Source organism: Balaenoptera ricei, chromosome X, assembly GCF_028023285.1.
Source record: "Balaenoptera ricei isolate mBalRic1 chromosome X, mBalRic1.hap2, whole genome shotgun sequence".
Lineage (NCBI taxonomy): Eukaryota > Metazoa > Chordata > Mammalia > Artiodactyla > Balaenopteridae > Balaenoptera > Balaenoptera ricei.
The window spans coordinates 14,848,187-14,870,836 of NC_082660.1; the positions used below are offsets into that span (position 1 = coordinate 14,848,187).

General features: G+C 46.4%; 1 protein-coding gene across 9 annotated transcripts in view; it reads right to left on the reverse strand.

Annotated features, from left to right (window-relative positions):
* RAI2 (retinoic acid induced 2) overlaps positions 1 to 22,650 on the reverse strand; it is a 397,723-nt gene that overhangs the window by 37,303 nt on the left and 337,770 nt on the right. The gene's annotated exons all lie outside the window — the stretch shown is intronic.

The window sequence follows — 22,650 nt, forward strand, 5'->3', positions numbered from 1 at the left end:
GAAGCTGGCATTTTTGCCACAGGAAACAGGGGAGACAGGAGGAAAAACTCAAAGTGAGAAGCGTGGAGTCTCCGGTAGGCCACACTAGTGCCTCGGGGGACTTAATCGGCACCCCCTCAAACACATCCACACACAGCACACTCACACACGACCACTGGGACACCCCACGTAGCCCACACGGTCACACACCCCCAGAGCACTGCACACATCACACATTCACGTCACACTCACATACACAACACACCGCACAGAGCCCCCCAACACAGAGCAGATGCTCATACCACACGGGATTACACACACACACACACACACACACACACACACACATACACAGCAGATGCTCATACCACACGGGATTACACACACACACACACACACACACACACACAGGGGCGAGGAGCCCTTCTCAGAGGCTCAGCTCTGAATGCTCCAGCGCTGTCTGGGTAATCATCTTCCTCCTCCTGCTGCCAACCAAGGCCACTGTCATCATCATTATCATCATCACCATCGTTCCGGGAACATCCCTCACGGACAGGACGTCTCAGAGCGCACACAGCTGTGCCCACAAACACATCTGCCTGGGGCTGCCTGCTCGCCCCGAAAGCTGTCCAGGCATGTCAGGCTTACGTCTGGTTCTGAGGAATGAGTGTCCTGTCACCTCCAGCTCCAGCCCCGGCAGCAACCTTGCGGCGATGTCTATACACCCTCCTCCTCCCTTTCTCCCTGGCCTACTGGCCACTGCCCCCTCCCCAAAAAGGAAGCCTTGCTTCACTTTTGTGCAGGACAGTATCTTCCCTGGGGCCCAGATCAGCCCTGGCCTTGCAGACAATGCTGACCTCATTGCCAGAAGGTGGCAGAGAAACCAGCCAATGGCCAGCAGGTGCCACCTCCTCTAGATGGGTAGATGGGATGCCAGTGCCTCCTCACTGTTAATCTTTGCCACGGGCTTGGATCTGCCACATTCTGAGATGCTAGAAACCCTTTCTTCCACTGTTCTTTGTTACCTTCACTTGAAGAACTAAACCCACCAAGTCCATTTCAATATCTGTCGACCATCTGGACCTTCTGCAGAAATAGGTCTCCACACGCGGAAGGCAATGAGACGTGCCTGTCGGTGTACGCACAACTCCCCTCTTAGGATTCTACCCGAGAGATACGCACAAGCATGTTGATCACAGCTCCTTTGTGTTACAAAGACTGAAACAACCTAAATGATAACCAAGAGGGAACCGGTTAACTATCGTAGATTGTTGCTGGTAATACAGAGTACTACCAGTCATTGCAAACTATGATACAGATTGGTATGTCCTGACATGGAAATAATGTCCAAGAAATTATTTAAGGGGAAAATAAGTGAAAAGGTCCCGTGGCGGGAGAGAACCTAGATTTCCTTTTGTTAAACGTGTGTATACGTGCAGAACGTAAAGAATAAAACCAAGCTTGTACCAGTTTTCTCTGGTAAGATTACAGAGGGTGTCCCTTTCTTTGTTTTAGATGTCTATAATGTTTCCATTTTTAAAATATGTTACTTTTTCCCATCCGAAATACAAGATGAGAGACTAAAACCTGTTTTCTAAGGGCCCATCGCTGGCTCCCCACCCATTCTTTTCAAAGTCTTGGGTTACAGATACTCAGAGGTAGCTGGACCTTGAAGCCAGGCACACCAGGATTAAATAGTGAGCCCAACATTTTCCAGATGTGCAGCCTGGGCGTGTGACTTCACCTCACTGAGCCTTCTTTTCCTCCATCATCAACAAGCCTCACTGAGAGCCTACTCAATGCCACCTTCTGTGCCAGCTCTGAGGACCATCATTGTGGACAAAATCCTCACCCCTTTCCCACTTGGAGTTGTACCTATGGCTGTAAAATGAGGGTAACTTTGCAGGCCTGATGAAAGGATTATTATTAACATAAACAATTCCTGGCAAATAAAAGGCCTTTGAAAACTGTTGGCTATTCTTTTTTTTTTTTAATATCCAAAGAGTATGACTTAGTTAAGGTAGGATAAGCTGCCTGACAAATCGCTCCACACTTGCAATGGCTCACTAACGGAAGCTTATTTCTTGTTTATGTAACAGTCTAGGGTGAGGGCTCTGGATCAAGCACTTCCATTTCACACAGTGATCCTCTCCAGGCAGAGGAGGCTCGGCCACCTTCCTTCCAAGGTTACCCTGGGACTTTGCTCCATCCCAGACAGCCAGTGGATGAGAAAAGAGTATGGAGGAAAACTTGGAAAGCTTTGATGGTTGGACTAGAGGTGCACACATCATTTTCACTCACATCCTATTGGTCAGAACTTAGTCACATGGCCACACATAAAACTGCAAGGGAGGCTGGGAAATGTAGTTTAGTTGGGTGCCTGGGAAGATGAACAAAACAGGTTTGGGGGAATAACCAGCAAGTGCTGCCACAGTGAATTAGAGGAAACACACCTCAGAGACTCGTGTGTGTGTGTGTATGTGTGTGTGTGTGTGTGTGTGTGTTTGTGTCCAGTCTGCAAAATTCCAATGCTCAGGAAGCCTTTGTTCTGGAAAGTTCCAAAGCTCTTTGCTGAACTTTTAGTTTTCCAGAAGAACTCTAAGGGGACATCTTTTTAAACCTCTCTCTTTTATTATCAAGATTGTTCTGCCACCATCTGAGATATTACTAAAAAACATCATCAGCCCCCGGCTCTGACTTTCACAAGATTTGAGATGCTGTCAAAAATAAATGCCAACTCATCAGATTCTGTGTGAAAGAGATGCCAACACACATAACTCAAACTAAAAGCTGCAGATATGAGCTTTACCGTGCACACAGTATCATCTCTCCTCTTCTAAAGGAATTATACGCCAGCCAGCGAGTCCATGGACTTAATCATGGGAACTAAGAGGAACTAGAATTTTTTTCCTTAAGCTGGCTCTCTGCAGAACCAATAAGTATTGCATCTGTCTGTCAGAAGCTTACATTATAGATTCAGAGGGCTAGAAACTTAATTGTGTAGTTCGGTTCACTTTTGTCATCCAGGAGACTGTAGAAAGCCCACAGGTGTGGCTGAGATATGACAAGATGTGTACAACATGATACTATTCATTCATTCATTCATTCACTTAATAAATACATATTGAGTGACTCGTCAGTTACAGCACTGTGGGTCCTAGGTTGAGGATATGAAGATGGAAGGCCCACCCATTCACTGTCTCGTGAGGGAGTCAGCTAGGTAGACACACAATAACAATGAACCAAGACACGTGCTGCAGGGGAAGCACAGATTATTAGAAAGGCCACTTGATTCTTTGCCATTGATGATTTACTTGGCACAGAAGCATAAAGTAACTCATCAGAAAGTCTCCTATGCTCATTAGATGAAATGACTGGAAATGCAAGGAGAAAGGCAGTGTTCTGGGGCGCCATGGGCTCTTTATTTATGCTGTCATTGGAAAAAGAAGTGGGAACAATACTAGGAGCTACAGATTTTGGATCCTGTGTACCAAATATCATGCATACCTGTCATTGATTTTGTCAGGAAAGTATCATCACTGCCCATTTGACAGATAGCATCTCTGAGGCCCACAGAGATTAAGACTCTTGCCCCATTATGTAGTAATCTGCAGACCTGGGGATTTGGTCTGTTTGACTCCACAGACAGGGCACTTTTCACTGCCACCCCTCACTGCCTCCCCACGTGGATGATCAGGGAAAGCAGACCCAACAGACAGCCATGGGACCCATGGCTTAAATGTACTGGTCGGGAGAGGCAGCAAAGGAAAGTGGGGAAAGAGGTCGGCCTCAGGAGTCAGTGCTCACCTCCTGGAAGTAATGTGAGGATAAACTCTCACCATTCATTCGTTGATTTGATTCAACAAATTTATCAAGCAACAGCTGGCTAGGTGCCAGGCGCTGTTCTAGGTGCTGGGGAGACAGCAGTGAACAAGTGAGGTGGGAAGGGACAGTGAAAGAGGGGGGAGTAAATAAGCCAAAATTTTTTGTCACACATGAGGGGGTAATGAATAGACGGCTTTTCATTCTGGATGTTGATAATTTGAGAAATGTATGTTAACAGAGTTTCGGGGGGGGGGGGGAATCAATTTAAGCACAAGAGCACTTTGAATTGTGGAATATATCTTCCAAACTCCTGGAGAAGATAAAGGACATACACATAGGAAAAAAAGACTCTTAAGGACAAGAACCCAAAACAATCATATTTATTCTTTTCTTGTCACCTTTCTATATTTGTAAATTTTCTAAAATAAGTATTATTACTTTTATAATCATAGAGAAACAAATTTACTAAAATGTTAAAGAAAAATAAACTTCAAAAGAACCAGAACCTTCCTCTCCTAGCATTTAGGCAGTAACTGACAAGTCAGCCAGACAGGGTGATGCTTCACCGCTATAGTCACGCGGAATGATATCTTATTTCAACACACTGCCTGATTATTTCAGAATTCACTCGCAGGGGTAGCCACAGGAGGAAATACACGCTCAGCACTGAGATATTAGGGACTGAGTCCTGAAGCTTAATTTTTCATTAGGGCATTGTGCCATTTTTCTATTAAGACAGGTTCATCTTTTTTTTTTTTTTTTTTTTGAGAAGTGCTGATGTGTAAAACCTCATTTTCTTCCTTAGCACGCTGGCCTATGGATTTTATTTTTAATTGACTTCCAAGTGCTGCTAAGACTGGCAGAGAAAGTGGGCTGGTGAGCTGTGTTGCCACAGTATTCCTGGTGCCGGAAAGGAAACTGCAGCTCTGTGAGAACAATGCCTTGGAAAATCTGTAAAACCCAGTCAAACACACCTAAGGTTTGTATGAAAGGGCAGGCATTACTCACGGTGCCTTTGACAGTGAGAACGGAGACTGAAAAGCCATCCAGCCCTTCAGCAATGAATGTGCCCGGATAAATCGGCCAGGTCTAATTTAGAAGCCAAGGAAGAATTGTCTAATAATGTCTCAATATGGTGGATTCGATGCATTATCTTCCATGTTTTTTGAATAAAAGAAGATTCCTACTGCCCCTCCCCCACCAAAATCAAATATAGAAATGGAAATATCCTCACTCGAACTAACAGGGTCTGTGAGGGACTTAGGATCTTAACATAAGATTCTGTTTCCTGCTAGAAATATTGTTTCAGAAAAAGTAGAAGCAATGATAGAAGGACCACAGGAAACATCTGTGTATACAAACACGCCAGCTCACTAGGAATAAAAATGCATTATGCATCACGAAGGTCTAAATATTTTTATTAACATGGTTTGTTAACCAAGAACTGAGAAATAACGTTCCCTGAGAGTCCCCCATCAAATGCTTTCTTCAATATTTCATTTTATTCTTAGGAGAGAAGTAACTCTGAAATCTTATCTTAGATTTTAGCAATGAGTTTTCTATTAAAAGTTATTTCTTTTCCGTCTCAGGCTGAGCAAAGCTCTGGGCCAAGGGGGTTAGGGAATTTGTTTCATAAAACTGACAGCTTGGCGAGCATTCAATCACTCGGCACTACACAACCCAGGAGAACAAATAAGTCCTTTTCTGATGCCGCTCCAGACACATTACGATGTATGTTCCATAGCTTTATTCCTGCATTCATCCTGTTTGCTTCCTGCAGCAACAAGAAAAGGAGGCAGAAAGCACATCGAAACCTACCAGGAAGCGAAATTAATCAATCACACTCTCATTTGGAAGTTGGAGAAAAAGGAGCGTGTTGGGTAAGCTGTTTTAGTGGTGCCTGGCCTTCCTTTCCAGAAGGCCAATACGTTCGGGGAGCTTTCAGCCATTTTGTTGTGCTGTCCCCAGTGCTTCCAGACACGTGTCACGGCAAGATCTGACAGAGGCTTTAAGGAGGCAGATAAGGCAAGCTCGGTGGCTGCCTTTGGCAGAGGTGGTGCCAAGGGCAGGCAACTGGCTTGCAGCCTGGGCATCTTTCTGGGCAGCAGAGACCAGTCTGCCCCAAGCCCTGCGCTAGCAGGGCCCCAGCTCAGAAACTTCCTGTTTAACAGGCCTAACTCAGAGCAGCTAGAGAAAGGAAACTGTTACAGAATTTCTGCCCTCCTTCCTAAAAAAATTACGGGGAGTTTTGGGTTTTTTTTTGTTTTGGTTTTTTTTTGGTACTCATGCACAAAGCTCTGATTTAAAAAGTCTTGTGTGAGACAAAACTCATCTGTGCTGTGGGAAGATGGTGGTTACTGTTGGTGAGGGTTAATGAAGAGGGCACAGGGGGCTCTGGGGAGCTGGTGCGGTCCCCTGTCTCCACCAGGACGCTGGTGATGTGAGCGTGCTGTTTGTGAAAATTCTTCAAGCAGTGCACTTAATAATACATGCACTTTCCTGTATGTATGTTAGGAGTTTAGACAAAAATTTGAAAATAAAAATCTGTGATGGATAATTTTTAGGGCTTCTCCCATCCACATAACTGGCTTTAGAAGTCAAACATTGCTAATAAAAGAATAAACCCTATCCCCTCACTGCTGAAAAATTCTGACCTATTTAAAGTGTATGTGAAATAGAAAACCTTTTTAAAATGCTGATACTATCATTTAAGCTTTTACCCACCAAGTCCTTTATGCTTGGGAAAGAATATACTGTAGGCAATTTTGCTACAACTAATATCCACTCCTCAGAAAGTGATCCAGAAGGGCACAGGGAAACGACAAAGCTCATTTTCACTCTACGACTCATTTTAAGACAGGCTATTGTTGGAGGCTCCTTCCAAAGACCCAAGTCCCATTTGCGGCCTTTCTCGCTCCTATGCTATCCGAGCCTTGTGGCCTGAGGAATCTCATCCTTACTTTTTTCACATCTTCCTCTATTTTTCTCTTTCTCTTTTATTTCCCTGCACGGAATTTCTCATACCTGCTGCTGCTGTCCACCACAGGAATGGACTCTGATACCTTTCCCTGTCACTGGTATCACTGGTGTCCTCAGATGAGTGTCACCTCACCCTCCATTTCCCTCTGCATTTCTGAATGGAGTGGAAGGCTTGTGTCAGGCCAGGCCTTCAAAGGAAAGGTCTGTTTCGTTAGTTTCCTATTCCAAGTGCTCCTCTGTCCTACCATTTGCAACACGTAGTCGGCTTATTTACTGAGGTTTATTTTGGAAGAGAAATAGTTGGAATGGGGGTGGGGAAGGGAAGTTTTGAGGACAAAAAAATTGTCATTTGGTTTCAAAAGAGTTATGAATAATGGAGGGCTATGGTCGCTTTGCAAATAAAGATCTGAATGTTCTACTGCTATAAATGATTCTGCATTTTGCTGCTTTTAAAAAAATAAAAAGGCTTTTCTAACCATATTGGACATAGGAACACATTATGTAAAGAAAGTGTTCTGCTCACCCAGGACCCAGTTTAACTATTCCCACGTCTGGTTAAGGACTTGCAAGTCCAGGATGCCGGCAGGACCAAAGAATTTGTTCACTCACCTAACATTCACTGGAAATGCCCGGCTGAATCCCCAGATGGGCAGGCTTATAAGGCGCACGAGGCACAGGCTAGTTTCCAGGAAAGTAGAGTGGAGCGCTCAGGCTCCTATTTTAAGAGAAGCATTTCATGCAGACCCACAGAAGCTATCTGAAAGGGCTCGGGATATGTTCTTGCCTTTTCCATTCCCAAGCTCCCTTTCTGCTCTGTGGTGGCATCCCCATACCGAGTCCCCAGGCTGAACTGAGTCTCCACTGCTTTGGCCCTGATCAGCCTGGCCGTCCAGACTGCAACTCCTCCCCCGGCAGGTGGGGTGACCAACTTGTCCCAGTTTGCCCAGGACTGCCAGGTTTTAAAGCTGAAAGTCCCATGTCCCAGGAACCCCCTCAATCCCAGGCCAACCAGAACAGTTGGTCACCTTGGTGGCAGGCCACCAGCCAAACTCCTCTCTACCAGCTGGGCCCAGTCAAAGCCTGAACCAGCAGGATTACCCATGTCCCCCAGTGCTTACAAATTCTGACCTATTTAAAGCATATGAATTTGGAAAGTGTATTTAAAGCTGCTGACTGAAGGTGCTCCTTGCTGTTGACTATGTCTGTCAGGTCTCCTTTCTTCCCCCATTTTCTGGTTCATTCACTGTTTTCATCATATTCCCTTCAGAACTGGGTGCTCATATGATTACGTGGGCCAGTGCCAAGGTTTTCTGACCACTCGCCTAGATCTGGGCCGCCCCATCCCTGGCTACAAAGGGAGGGTGGGACCCAGGTTCCCAAACTCCCCCCGCTCCTGGCCCATCAAGGGGCCTAAACGAGAGAAACCAGGGTGTTGTCACAATTTACTCTGTCTACCAGCCATTACCAAGTCCCACAGAGTCAGCCTCCTAAATGCTTCTGGAATCCGGCCACTTGCTTCCCCATTCACAGCCACCATGCCACTTCAGCTCAAGGTCAAGGTCACTGGTCTCCCTGGATTTCTGCAAAGGAACCTTTTTGGTCTACCTTCCCTCCTGCCCCAGTTCATTCTCCACTAGGGAGAAAAACAAAACATGTAAAGTAAATAATGTCACTGGCTTCTGTGAAACTGCTTAGGATAAAGTCCAAGTTCTTTACCAAGGCTTACAAGACCCATTATGATCTGGGCCCCGCACACCTTTTCTGCTCATCGCCCATAACCTGCCCTTCTGCCACCTCAGTTTCCTCATCTGCAAATGAAAACAGCTGTTTCTAAATATTACTGTGCAGTTTAAGTGAGAGCATGTGAATTAAATTCCTGCCCAGGTGCTTCAGGTCCATCATGGATTTGGAGAACTTGGAATCTTCACCCCACCCACAGAAGTGGAAAAAGGAACGGGGCATTTGGCACTGGCCATCACAGAGAGGGGGAAAAGCAACAGATCTGAAGGAAGGGAAGAAGCATTCCATACAGTCGGGGGATTAAGAGCTTTGTGTTCCAAACATCCGAGATGGAGCTGAGAGTGGGTCCAGTTGAATAGAGGAAGGTGGGATGAGTGGTGGTGATTAAAAACAAGAGGGATGAGGGTGAGGCCCCACTGGTGTGCTCACATTTGCTGAGCTCACGCATGGGTAGATGGCACAGAGCTAAGTGGGAAGATGGAAGTACTCAAAGCACAAGAATTTGACATTTCACCACCGATTAATGGGGACAGACCCCTGTAAATAACAGAAATGAGGCTTTGAAGACTTGCTTTTGGAAACAAATGGGGAAATTTGCCTAGTTGTAATTTTTTTTAATTAAACATATTATCAGCATCTAAGTACTACAGAGCATACTGCCAGGAGCCACGGAGGGTTGGGTTGTTCTAGATGGTGATTAAAATGAACTTTAGGAAGTGCTGCCTGGCTCAAGAGAATGAATGCTGGTTTGAGACCAAGCCACAAAAAAAAAAAAAAAAAAAAAAAGACACATGATTCCTGCTCTCAAAAAACAAAACAAAACAAAGAGGGGGAAACAGACAGAGAAAGAAAAGAAGAAAAGCTCAGGTTCTGTGGGAGAAAACATGGATATGTATACACTTAGGAAAAAAAATGATTTTTTTTTATTTTACAAATATTCATAAGAAGAACAGCCTAGCAGCTACTTCTTTACATGTGTATTTATTTTTAGCAAGAACAACATTCTCAGCACCGATGAAAGCTAGATCAAGAATTAAGGTGGCCAGGGCTTCCCTGGTGGCGCAGTGGTTAAGAATCTGCCTGCCAATGCAGGGGACACAGGTTTGAGCCCTGGTCCGGGAAGATCCCACATGCTGCGGAGCAACTAAGCCCGTGCGCCACAACTACTGAGCCTGCGCTCTAGAGCCTGCGAGCCACAACTACTGAGCCCACGCTCCACAACAAGAGAAGCCACCGCAATGAGAAGAAGCCTGCGCACCACAACGAAGAGCAGCCCCAGCTCTCGGCAACTAGAGAAAGCCCGCATGCATCAGTGAAGACCCAACGCAGCCAAAAATAAATAAATAAATAAATTTATAAAAAAAAAAAGAATCAAGGTGGCCAACACGACAGCACCCTTTCCAGGGACCTCTCTTGGCCCCCTGGCCATTCCCACCACTTCACCTCCAATCCTGCCCCAGGGCATTTGGCCTTTGCCCTCCAAAATGGACAAAGACCTTAATTAGGGTGAAGATACAAGGATAGGGGGACTCAGCTTTGTCACCTGTCTGCCTTACCTGCTTCACTTTTTTTTTTCTTTCCTGGTTAAGTTTTCTGCCACCATTTAATTGCAGAGAACAGCAGCTCGGACGGTAAATGGGCCGCTCCGCCCAGGCCTGCCCTACAAGGTTAGGCAATTCCTAGAGATTATGCTTCTTCCCTTCCCCCTGCCAGGCTTTCCAGCCCCTCCCAAGGAGCCCCAAGTTAAAGTGAATGCACTCCAGAACGACTGCCAAGGGAGTGACCCAAGCTAACAGTGGTACAAGTAAAGTTGGGACTGACAGAGGGCCAGGTCCTCAGGACAGGAGCCGGAGGGAGGACTCTCCCAGCTGACGAGAGCCAGCAACCACCGCTCCTTGCGGGCCGGGAGGTAACGGCCAAGCCCCAGGCCACACCGCTTCAAGAAAGGGAGGAGCTTTGCTGGGCTGGGAGGGAGGAAGAGAGACGCAAAGCGGCTGCGTGTTACAGGAGAGGTGCACACCGAGTGAGAGCAGAGGGGCAGAATGGCACAGTGAAGCAAGCGTGTTCTAGAGCTGCGCTGGCCAATACGGCAGCCACTAGCCACAAGCGGCAATTTACATTTAAAATAGAAAGACAAATATTGCACGATCTCACTTAAATGTAGAATATTTTGGAAAAAAACACAAAACCACATTTATAGTAACATAGAGTAGAATGGTGGTTACCAGAGGCTGGGATGTGGGGGAAAAGGGGAGACTGAAAAAGAAAGAAAGAGAAAAGAAAATAGAAGGATGGTTGCCAGGGGTTGTGGGGAGGAGGGTGAATAGCGAGTTAGTGTTTAATGAGGACAGAGCTTCAGTTTGCAAGATGAAAAGTGTTCTGGAGATGGATGGTAGTGATGGTTGCACAACAATATGGATGTAGTTAACACCACTGAACTGTACAGTTAAAAATGGTCAAGAAAAAGATTAAAAAGTCAGGCCTCAGCCACACCAGTCACATTTCTAGTGCTCAATAGCGACTTACGGCTAGTGGCTACCATATTGGACCAAGTAGGACATGTCCATCATCGCAGAAAGTTCTATTGAACCACACTGTAGAGAATCCCAGTTCCACCTCCTTTGAGCTGTGTGATCTTGTGTAAGTTACTAACCCTCTCTGAGCCCCCGATTCCTCCTTTATGAAATAAAGCTCATAACATCCACTTACCTCATACGGCTGTTATGGAGCTGGAACTAAAATAATAAATGTAAATCACCTGGTACAACTGTCCAGGCTATAGCAGGAGCTTGATAAATAATAGGTAATACTCTTGCTACTATGATTTTATAAGCAGCCATTGGAGACATTTTCTAATAGGATGGACAATCTGCATTGGCTAAGATGGACTCCTTTCACTACGTTTTGACTGCAAATTTCGAAGCTTGTGTGAGGGGCTCTGTTTTCAGCAGGACAAGCCAACAGTGCCATCCTGAAGCAATGCCCATTTGCTGGCAGGTCAAAAAATGGGGCATTCTAATCCAGAAGCAGTACTGTAGGAGACTTGTAGTAAGGCTACAATTCTTGAAGTTGGAGAGCCTCATTTTGTGTGGAGATTTTTCCTTTTTCCTTTTAAACCACTAATGTCACAATCCATGGGAAGGGTCCATTACATTAGACTCAAGGCTTCAGTGTTCTTCATCTAGAAAGATGCCCGAGAGATCTTGTAACCTTCTTGCAAACCTCCCCCCATAAAGAAAGCAAACAAAACACAGCCGAGATATCATCAATAAGTCTACAAATAATAAAAGCTGGAGAGGGTGTGGAGAAAAGGGAACCCTCCTACACTGTTGGTGGGAATGTAAATTGATACAGCCACTATGGAGAACAGTACGGAGGTTCCTCAAAAAACTAAAAATAGAGTTGCCATATGATTCAGTAATCCCACTCCTGGGCATGTACCCAGACAAAACTATAATTTGAAAACATACATGCATCCCTGTGTTCACAGCAGCCCTGTTCCCAATAGCCAGGACATGAAAACTGCCTAAATGTCCATCGACAGATGAATGGATAAAGATGTGTCATGCATATACACACACACACACACACGCACGCACATATATATATATATAATGGAATATTACTTAGCCATAAAAAAGAATGAAATAATGTCATTTGCAGCAACATGGATGGACCCAGAGATTATCATACTAAGTGAAGTAAGTCAGAGAAACACAAATATCATAAGATATCACTTATATGTGGAACCTAAAAATATGATACAAAGGAACTTATTTACAAAACAGAAATAGACTCACAGACATGGGAAACAAACTTATGATTACCAAAGGGGAAAGGGGGAGGAGGGATAAATTAGGAGTTTGGGATTAACAGATACATACTACTGTATATAAAACAGATAAACAAGAAGGCCATACTGTATAGCACAGGGAACTATATTCAATATCTTGTAATAATCTATAATGGAAAATAATCTGAAAAAGAATATATATATACAACTGAATCACTTTGCTGTACACCTGAAACTAACACAACATTGTAAATCAACTATCCTTCAATAAAACATACACACACACACACACACACACAGAGCCAAGAGCAACTGTACAACCTGGAGACATCCTCTGTGCTGAAGAGCAGTCATGAGGGAGAGAATGGGCTGGAAAAATGGGAACAGTACTTCATATGGGGTTTTATTCTAATTAGGAAATAGGGAGTCACTGAATGCTCTTGAGCTAGAGTGACGAAGTTAGAGGGTTGCTTTAGCAAGAGGAAGAGCAGCTGGGGGAGCAAGACAGGAGTGGCGCAGAGGAGTAAGGAGACGGAGGACACTGCCAGGTGAGCCATGCTGAGGCTGTGCTCCCGACAGCGGGGGGCAGGGCTGAGGAGGGGAGGACGGTGGGTCGAGCCCGTGTGAACTGGCCGCAGAAATGACATGGGGAGCCAGGGGTAAAGGGTCCAGGCTGCCAGCATTGAGGCTGCATGCTCAGACATCATGTCCAAGAGGCCAGTTTTCCCCTTCAAACTCCTCTGGAGGGAATTCCCTGGTGGTCCAGTGGTTAGGACTTTGCGCTTCCACTGCAGGGAGCCCGGGTTCGATCCCTGGTCATGGAACTAAAATCCGGCAAGCCGCGCAGTGCGGCCAAAAAAAAAAAAAAGAAAACAACTCCTCTGGAGAAGCATTTCCATTTTTCACATGGACTCTGGACAAAGCCAGCTCTGTGGGTAATGGGTCAGAAGAGTCAGGTAAGGGACTGGGAGCAGGACCCTTGCTCAGGTTGGTTTTTCTGGCTTAGAAATCATAACAAAGGCTCCCTTTCCTGATCTCCTCAGGCCTCCTGGGTGAATCCCAGACTCTCTAATGTTCTGAATGAGTAACATTAAAAAAAAAAGGAGGCTCCAACATGAGTTGGACAACTTCTGACTTTGTCAAAAAAAGATGTTAAACTACAAATGTCATCATTCATAAAAGAGACTTTAACACTAAGAAAAGTGGGAAAGGCCATTTTAGAATAAAGGGAAGTTCTGTACAATGGAAAAGGTTTAGCTTTAAAAAAGAGACTGAGTACATTTTCACTCTTCTTCCATTTAACTGTGAATGGGTAGAAATTTTGTCCCACATGGGGCGGTAGTTCTCAAGCCTGGTCTGTAGGGATCACTGGTTTATGTGACTTTCCAAAACGGTTCCCTGTGCAGTTTGGGCTGTAAGAACCAGCCTTGATGACCCCAAATCCAACTGCCCAGCTCCTAAGAGCAAAAACAAGGCTTAAGGTTTCTGGCGTGGGTGTGTCTAACATGGAAAGGCCAGGCAGAATCAGTCTCTTCTAGCCTTCTTAAAATGCAAGTGATAAGCCACAAAGGATCCTAGAACAAATATTGATATTTTCACATTCAATAATTTCATATTTAGTCTAGCGGGTTAGTGATTTCTTTTTTTCATAAAAGGAAATTGCAGCCAGAGCTAATTGCTCAATCTGAAATGTATCTGGACATTGTTTAGATGTTGGAAAGGAAACGGTAACATTGCAGAGTTTTAGCAAAGAGGAGGGCATTATTTTAGAAAAAACTGCAAATGTAAATTAATAGAAAATGCAGTCCTGAATGGTTTTCAAAGCTTCGATGTACACAGTCGAAATAGCGCCTCTATTTTGAGCTTTCCTTGACATTTTTCTTATTTTTAAATGCAAAAGGAAATTCATCGGCACAGGCTCAATCCATTCCCATCCATTGATTTGTTGGCCAATCAATGGCCACTGTAATCTGAAAAAAATAACACCAGTTTCCCTGAACCTTTCCAAGCGAGGCTGTGTTCAGCTAAGCTTAATAAAGAGAAAAACAGCAAGGACCATCTGGAAAACACTCTTCCGGAGTCGCGAAAGATAGTGGCAGCCTTTGCCCAACCTGCTATAAATAAGTGTCTCAGGAAAAAAAAAAAACACCCGATTTTCAAATCTGTTTCTACTTAATACAGCTGCAATAGAGTTTATTTAGCTTTTCCCTATAGCAGGAAGACTGTTTGCATTTTTATGACAAGGGTCTAAATGTTTTTCACAGCCATTTCCATTGCCATTATTTTGAGGAACAACATACCACTCGGACCTGTCTGTTGGCTTCTGCAGCACACAGTGGTGGCCCCAGTGGGCTCTGCACCATGAAACTGGCCTCCAAAGCCCAGATTTATGATCCTGCTTCCTCTCCCACTGTTGCAGCCATCACCCAAATCCTAGCCTGCAAGGGCTGGGCAATTCAGAATGACCAAGAGTCACGTGCTGCAAATCAATTATTTATCTGCCTGGACCCAGCACTTGGTGGATGTCTGCCAGCTCACTGCCTCTTCCTTCACGCTGACAAGGAAGAGTCAAACTACTCTTCAAGGGAGGCTAGAACTCACCAATGAAGGTCTAACTGCTGGCTTGACCAACCCCTCCATGCTCACCTTTCCACCTTTCCTCACTGGCTAAGCCTGCAATGGAATCCCTCTACAATCGACACTCGGAACTCCTTCAGACACTCTTTGGAAAAGGTCGGCCTGCCTTGGCTGGCTGCAAAATGAAGTGGCCCCCAGTGATGTCTGCACTGAGCACCTGGCCATACCCCTGAGCACCCACAAACACCCATCCCCCTCCAAAGGCTGTCAGGGCAGGGTTGGTCCTGGGACACTGTCCTGTGGAAAGAGCAATCCACCTCTCTGTTCTCTCTCTGTCCCCCAAGCGCCCATCCCATTTCCATGGATGGGCAGGGAATGGTTCAACCCCATGACACCTTCCCCGTGAAGGCATGACCACTCCCCCCTTCTAGCCTTTCCAGGGACCACCAGTAAGAAGATGGCCTCATCCCCCGGCAGCATTCCATCTGTTACTGTTGACTGCAGGCATTACCAGGACCGAGCTGGCTGAAGGAGCCCTGTTGCCATTCTCTTTCCCAAGCAGAACTGCTGCAGGGAAATAAATGTGTGTAAGAGGGGGAAAAACCAGGAGGGGTGGTGAGGCCCACCTGAATTTGAATGTCCAATAATTTTGGAAAATGCTCCATCTCCTCACCACTGACTTTCTCTCTCAACAGTACTGGAAAACACAGAAATTAGTGGTGGGTAAAGCGCTGCTACGATCTGAAATGAGTCTATTACAGTGTTATGAGCAGCGCTCTCCCAAGTACACTAAAGGGCTAAATTAATTGGCTCAGGCTTAAGATGCTACAGGAGAAATGACAGTGGGGAGGGGGTGGGGTAGAGGAAGATGCCTGGTGGCTTTGAAGGCATGCCTGGAATCAGGTGCATATGAAAAAGAAATCAGGGAGAAATAAACCTGTTCTCTTCATGAAGAAACAGAGAAGCTGTTAGTTGTTACAATGTGCCCCCCAATTACCTATGACTTATTTGATCACCTGACTTAAAAAAAAAAATCTATGTATAATCTCTTATATAATCTTATAGACCCTTCCACCCACTTTAAAATTAAATCAGGCACATGACCTACTTCCAACTGTTAATTAATCACCCCCATGAACTGTACATATAAGTCAGAGGGGGAAATTGTGTCTTTTATTATTTCAAACTGAAGATTTCCAAAAGCCACAAACTATCTATTAAATCTTGGTCTAGACCAGTGGTTCTCAACCAGGGTCCATTTTGCCCCAGAGGGGACATTTGGCAAGAAGATCTGGAGACATTTCTGGCTGTCACCGCTGGGCTGGGGAGGGGGGCAACACTTCTGGCATCCGGTGGCTGGAGGCCAGGGATGCTGTTAAACAGCCTGCAGGGCACGGCAGCCCCGCAGCAGAGCGACCGGGCCTAAAATGCCGACAGGGCCAAGGTGGAGAGGCTGTGCTCTAGATAAAGGCAAATACGCTTGGCCTGCAATATTTGTATCTTTGGCAGTCATCAAAGGAGAAAAATCCCATTTTCCTTGAAATCTAAGGTTGGCTTACATATATGTTTACTAAGGACATATTTACTCCTTTCCAAATAGATGAAACAGGTTCTCAATCTGAATCTGGGAACATTAAAGAAACACTGTGATGATGGTGGAGCTAGGCAGGGTGCATTTTAAATGCATATTTCATTAGTCTAAATGGATGGAAATTAATATCTCATAAAATAAAATGATTATCTAGTTACGTTCCATACAAAACCAAAATCAATACACTGCATCTTACTTAACCTGCAATTAGTGTTTTAAAAAACTAAACCAAGGAAATGCCATTCTTTCCCATTTCTTGCTAGCTGGGTACACATTTCTGAGCATGAGGCATTAAAAAGCAAACAAGCAGACAAAGCCCCCCTTTTTTTAAGCAAATTTTTCCAGAGCATAAAAAGCTTTCTGAATCATTCTATTTTATTTACTATAGATTCAATCATTCTTTAGTGAACAAAACATGCAGCCCATTCTGTTGGTTATGCCTGCCTGGCTTTCCAAATACCGTCAAAACTGGGATGATGAATCACCTACTTTGTGGCCCCACTGTGTGTGCGCGTGTGTGTGTGTGCGTGCGTGCGTGTGCGTGCGTGTGTGCGTGCGTGAGGTGGGTGTGGGAGTCCTTCAGCCAATTATTTCCATAAAGTCTTAAGAGCAGGTGCTGAGAGTCTCTAAAATTCCTTTAGTTCTAGAACATTCTGTGTGGCTGTGCGGTGTCCCCAGCATGAGGATGGGCTTCGGGCAGGAAAAAAAGCGTGTTCCTAGAGCTGGCCTAGGGCTTCCAGGCTAAAACCGTGGAGGAAAGAATGGCTGACAGCTATAGCATTTCGACCCTTCCAGGCCACCGTTCCTTTCCCTGAATTATAAGGCCAAAGTGGGCATACACACAAAGGCAAAAATAACAGCAACGACAAAAACGCCCAAGCATACCCAGCCTTGGCTGCCAGTGAGGCCCAATTCCGCTGCTGAGAAAGAACAGTTGCTACAGTGCAGCTGGAGGAGCTTTTCCAGGGAACTGGTAATACCCTGGCTGTTAATGAATTATTTTTCGCCAGAATGTCGGATTCTTCCTGTGCTCCAGTAAACAGTCTGCTTCTGCCATGGGAAACAAAACCAGCTCCTTCCGAGGAGCTCAAGGAGGTCAGCCAAGGGTCCCCTGTGGGGGCAGCCCCCTCAGGAGCCAGAGCCACAGGCGCCTGACCTATAAATCACCGAAGCCCCAAGTTCATTATTCCAGCTCTTTCTGTTTCCTCGGGCCATGCCCAGGGCCCAGAGTAGGGCCCAGGAAGACCACAGTGCCTGCTGTGAGCCCTCCCCCACCCTCCTGAACTGCCCCTTGCTCAGGGCTCCTCATCGGTGGCACCACGTGTGTGTAAAACTGGCCTTCCTGGTGTTCATCCTGTCTCTCTCGCAGAAACTGCATTTATTCCCTGGCTCTTGCTTTCATCAAGCTGTCAGGAAATGACTATGTGCGTCCCCCTCTTTTCCTTTCTCTTCTTTAAGACTGGCCCCGGACCCAAATAACCCGCTCGCAGCACAAGGATGTCTACTTGGGACACTACTCTCCAAACACACATCCCCGGGAAGGATATTATTAGAGCAGGTGTCAAGGAAATCAGTCGCTCAGGAGGGAGACAGCTCTCCAGTGGGCAAGGACACTGGCCTGGGGTGGGCTGGGGTGGAGGAAAGGACGGCCAGCCCTGCCCACCCTACCCCTGTCTTGCTCTCTCATCTCCATTCAGTTTCAGGAGCCCACATTCCTCATGGAAGGTGACTGAGCAAACATGCTCATGGGTAGGCTTGATGGGGACCCCCAAAATGGCACCTTAGCTACTGATAATCAAAGTTGCCTGATGCCAGACTGTTGTGGCTCTTGAGTCAGTCCCATGCCTCCCACCTGCCATGGGGATGGAGGGCGTTTATGCCCCCCAAAACTTCTGGAGGTGCTATGAGGCTGAAGGCACAGGCTGATAGAGCAGAGCTGCCTAATAGAAATACGTATGTAATTTTAAAGTTTCTAGTGGGCACATTAAAAAGATTAAAAGGAACAGGTGACATTAATTTTAACACTAGCTTATTTAACAAATATATTCAAAATATTATCGTTTTAACACGTAATCAATATAAAAATTATTAATGAGCTATTTTGCATTCTTTCTTTGTACTAAGTCTTAGAAATCCCGTGCGTACGTTATCGTCATAGCATACCCTGCTTTGGACTAGCCACCTTTCACCTGCTGAAAAGCCGCATGTGACTAGTGGCTACTATATGGGATGGTGCAGGTATAGAATATTTCCGTCATCATAGAAAGTTCTATTAGACAGTGCTGGGCTGAAAGACTCAAAAAGCTGTGGGAAGAACAGTGACGTGTGAGCAGGATGGGCGATAAGAATCACAGCAGAAATGGGAACCGCAAGGATTGGGATGTTGTAGGAGCCCAGCCCTACCTCTAAGTGGAGATTAAAATGGGCTCTTACGAAAGGCCCAGGGCCCATGCCGACAAGGTGGGGGGCCGCCCTCACAGAGGTGGCAAGGCCAGCGAGTATAATCATTACTTAAGGCATCTGCTGCTTGAGCAGCCTGTATCTTAGCTCTTCAGATCTGTTTAAGGCAGGGGCTGGGACAGAAGATCACCAAAGTCACGTATGTTCTTTCAATAACAATTCTGGGTTTGCAATCTAATTTGGTGAAGCAGATACAGAAACATGATCAAATTACGTGCGCCTGTGTCTGCGCGTGCATGTGTGTTCCTATGAGTGTTCTTGGCTGGAGAGAGAAGGAGGGTCATGTGCGAAATCCAGAAGTACTAACGTGGCCACCCAAATCACCTCCTCAGCAGCTGCCATCAGAACACAGGAGAGCGGTAGCCTTGAAAGGCTGATCAGAAATTGCGAGCCACAAAGGAGACGCCTTGAGTCTGGAAAGAATGAAATGATGGGCGTCCGGGCAGACGGTCAGGTGGGAGGGAGAAGTGGTAATCAGAGGCATTCTCCAAAGACAAGTGCTGCCAAGTCTACAGCAAGGATGTCACCCTGATCCCCAAATCAAGCTTAATTCAGGGTCCCACACAGGCTTTTGTGCACGGGAGAGTGCAATTAGCCATCTTTCCCCTTCCTCAAGAGCCTCATTCTCTGAGGTCCCCCTCACATTCTGATCATGGAGGCAGCAGAGTCAGAAACACCTCATATGTGGATTCAAATCCTGGCTCGCCCAGCGGCCCCAGAATTTCTAGGGGGTTAAAGGCCACCATCTGGTTGGAAGGGGGCTAAAAGACTTGCTTTGATGGTGCAGTTGCAGAGCAAGAACCCACCTTACTTTTATTTAGAGTTTATTTGAGACGGTTGAGTCAGAAATACCTTACCTACCCTCTGGGCCCACCATGGCTAATTACTTAATCTGTCTCATCCTCAGTTTCCTCATGTATAAGATGGGAATGTTACTGCTCTTCTCACATGGGCTCGTCGGCTTGGAACTACCCAGGGCTAGAGCTGCAGCATGACACCAGGCGCTCCGAGACCCCAACCAAACACAAATCTCTGGATTTCTCCCTGCTGGTCTCCCTTGATAATAACTTACAGCTCCCTCCCACCACCATTCACTCCATCAGTTCCATCATTTAGTCACTCAACTCTCATTCATTAAGCAATGGTGGTTGGGTGTTGGGAATTCCAAGATGAAAAGGCACAGTCTTTCCATCTGAAATGGTTAAGGACTATTTGGGGTCTATCTACTTGGCACATAAGCATGTACCCTGGGTGGCTGGGCTGCCTCACTGGTGCCCCCCTCCCCCAGTTAGGTACTATATTTGGTAGGGGCTGAGGACTCCGGTCTCTGGGAGAAATAAATAAGAGACTTGGGGGAAGGGTAGAGGAACATGTTGCCCCTTTAAGTCATAACCACCAAAGTCTGGAATCAGACACTCAACTGGAAATTTCTCTGAGCCTCAGATTCCTTATCTGTAAAATAATGCCTCTGTTACATCATGGTTTCCCACATGTAAAGTGTCTGGCAGACAGAGGGCAACAACAAATGTTAATTTCCTTCTCGACTTATTTCCCTCCACTACCCTCCTTCCCCGAATCTAAGGTTACAGAAGGAGCCAGAGAATAGACACTTGCTATTTTCTTACTGTAGATTCAGAGCACACTGTGTGTGGATGTCTCCACGTACAGAATACCTCCATTCTGGGTCAAATGGTTCTGGGGAGACCCGTCCTATCTAGTTTTCAGGTCATTATAGCTAGGGCTATATTGGTCTTCTGGTGCTATAGCGCTTCCAGCAACACCTCGTCACACACCTTCCAGCTTTTTTCTTTCTTTCTTTCTTTCTTTTTTTTTTTTTTCCATTTCAGTGGTCCTGTCTTGGTGGCTCTGCTTTCTGGCTACAAGACTTTTCATTTATTTTACAGTTCTTGACCAAATGCCCATCAACCAAGTTCTCATACTGGCAACTGGCATCACCTGGAAAGCTGTTTTCTCATTTGTTCCTCAGATGGGCAGATTTTCCTGGGCCAAAACTCACCTCTGGAGGTCTGGGGCTTCTTTGCCTGATAAAGGACCTCCCTGGCTGGCTGAATGGTACTATGGGCTGGTGCCAAAGCAGCTAGTACCCCAAGATCCAGTCTGACTTGGCTCGTGGTGCCCGGCCACCTTGTCGATGTCTCTAGTGGGCATCTGTCAGGATGAGGCGGAAGCGCCCATTCACAGGATATTGTGTGTGGGGTGGGGGGTAGGTGGCTTCTCTGGGCTTCCAAGGGGCAGAGAAATGGGGATGCCACCGGGTTTATAGCCTTCCAGCCACCCCGCCTTCAGAAAGTAGCACAGCTCCCTGTGTTCCCCTTTGAGAAGAAAACACCGAGGACAAAACAGTGGGTAGGGGCATAATGCTGCTCGGGTGAGCGGCTGCCACTCACTAGCCTCCCCACTGCCCTCCTCCCATGCTGCCACCCCTCTACTGTAACAAAGGCATATCACAACACATTTTCAAAGTTATCAAAAGTCTCTTGGTCAATCAACAAACGATTCTGATGACGCAAAAGGAGGAAGAGAGACGTCTAGAAAACGGTGGGAGATTCCTTGGGAAAAGCACACAAAACCTTGCCCGATGCATGCAAGGCTAAGAATTGTTTTCTCCCTGCTGGCTGCTTTTCTCTCTGTTCTAAAGAGCAGCTTCCAAGAATCAGCTAAATAAAGGGATCACACTAGAGGATGAGAGATAATGCTAAACCAACAAAAACAAAGACCCAAATGAAACAGAGCCAGCCTGAGAATCCGCGGTTATCAAAACTTTGTTTGGCCGTATCTATTTATCATCGCTGCACACCCGGGCTCTGCGGAATATCATTCTGTTGATGTCACTTATCCTCAGCAAAATATTTACACATCCTTAAAAACGCCAGATGAGGGGGGCCGCCCCCGCACCGCCGCGAACGGCCCCTCAAGCCCCGTCACCGAGTTCTGGGTAGACCGTGAGGTGGGTTACGACGGTGGGTGGCTCCAGCGGGCACAGGTAAAAGATGCTGACAGTTCCGGCAACGCGGCCACCCAGGCGCTGCGCCCTGCCCTGCCCACCTCTCCCCTACCTGACTCTGTAAGAAGCAGCCACATCCCCGATACGGTGTCAGCGTCTCCTCCTCCTCCCCCTGCCTTTCTCATTGATTAAGTTCTCAAACCATTGTTAAAGCCGGGTTGCTTTTCCCTGGAAAACTGGGCTGAATTCATTAAGCTTCCCCCATCACAAAAGGAATATTCATAAAAGTTTGGCAGGCAGAGAGGGAAGCTGACTGCGTGCCTTGGGGTGGGTGACAATTCGCTCCTCCACAGCCACCTTCTTCTTCCGTGCCCCATCCCGCTCTGCATCCATCCGTCGTGCCCCAAACCTACTCCAGGGACTTCTGACAGGGAAAAACAAAGCAGCAGCTGTTTGGCAACATTTCTACCCCCTCGCCGGCAACTGTGGTGGGATGCCATTTCCCCACCCAGGCGGAGCTTATCCTGAACAATAGTCGGGCTTTAAACGGCAAACAAGCAAACACACAGAGCATAACCCCAACCCCGAAAAAGCCAACGCGGAGGAAGGCAAGAACTCCCTCCGCAGCACAAGGCACCGCTGAAACGCACGCAAAAATGCAGCGAGAAGGCTGCTCGGTGCCTAACATGGCAGAAAGCCCGAGATGGTGCGGCCACCCCGGGTCTGGGCATTGGGGGGCAC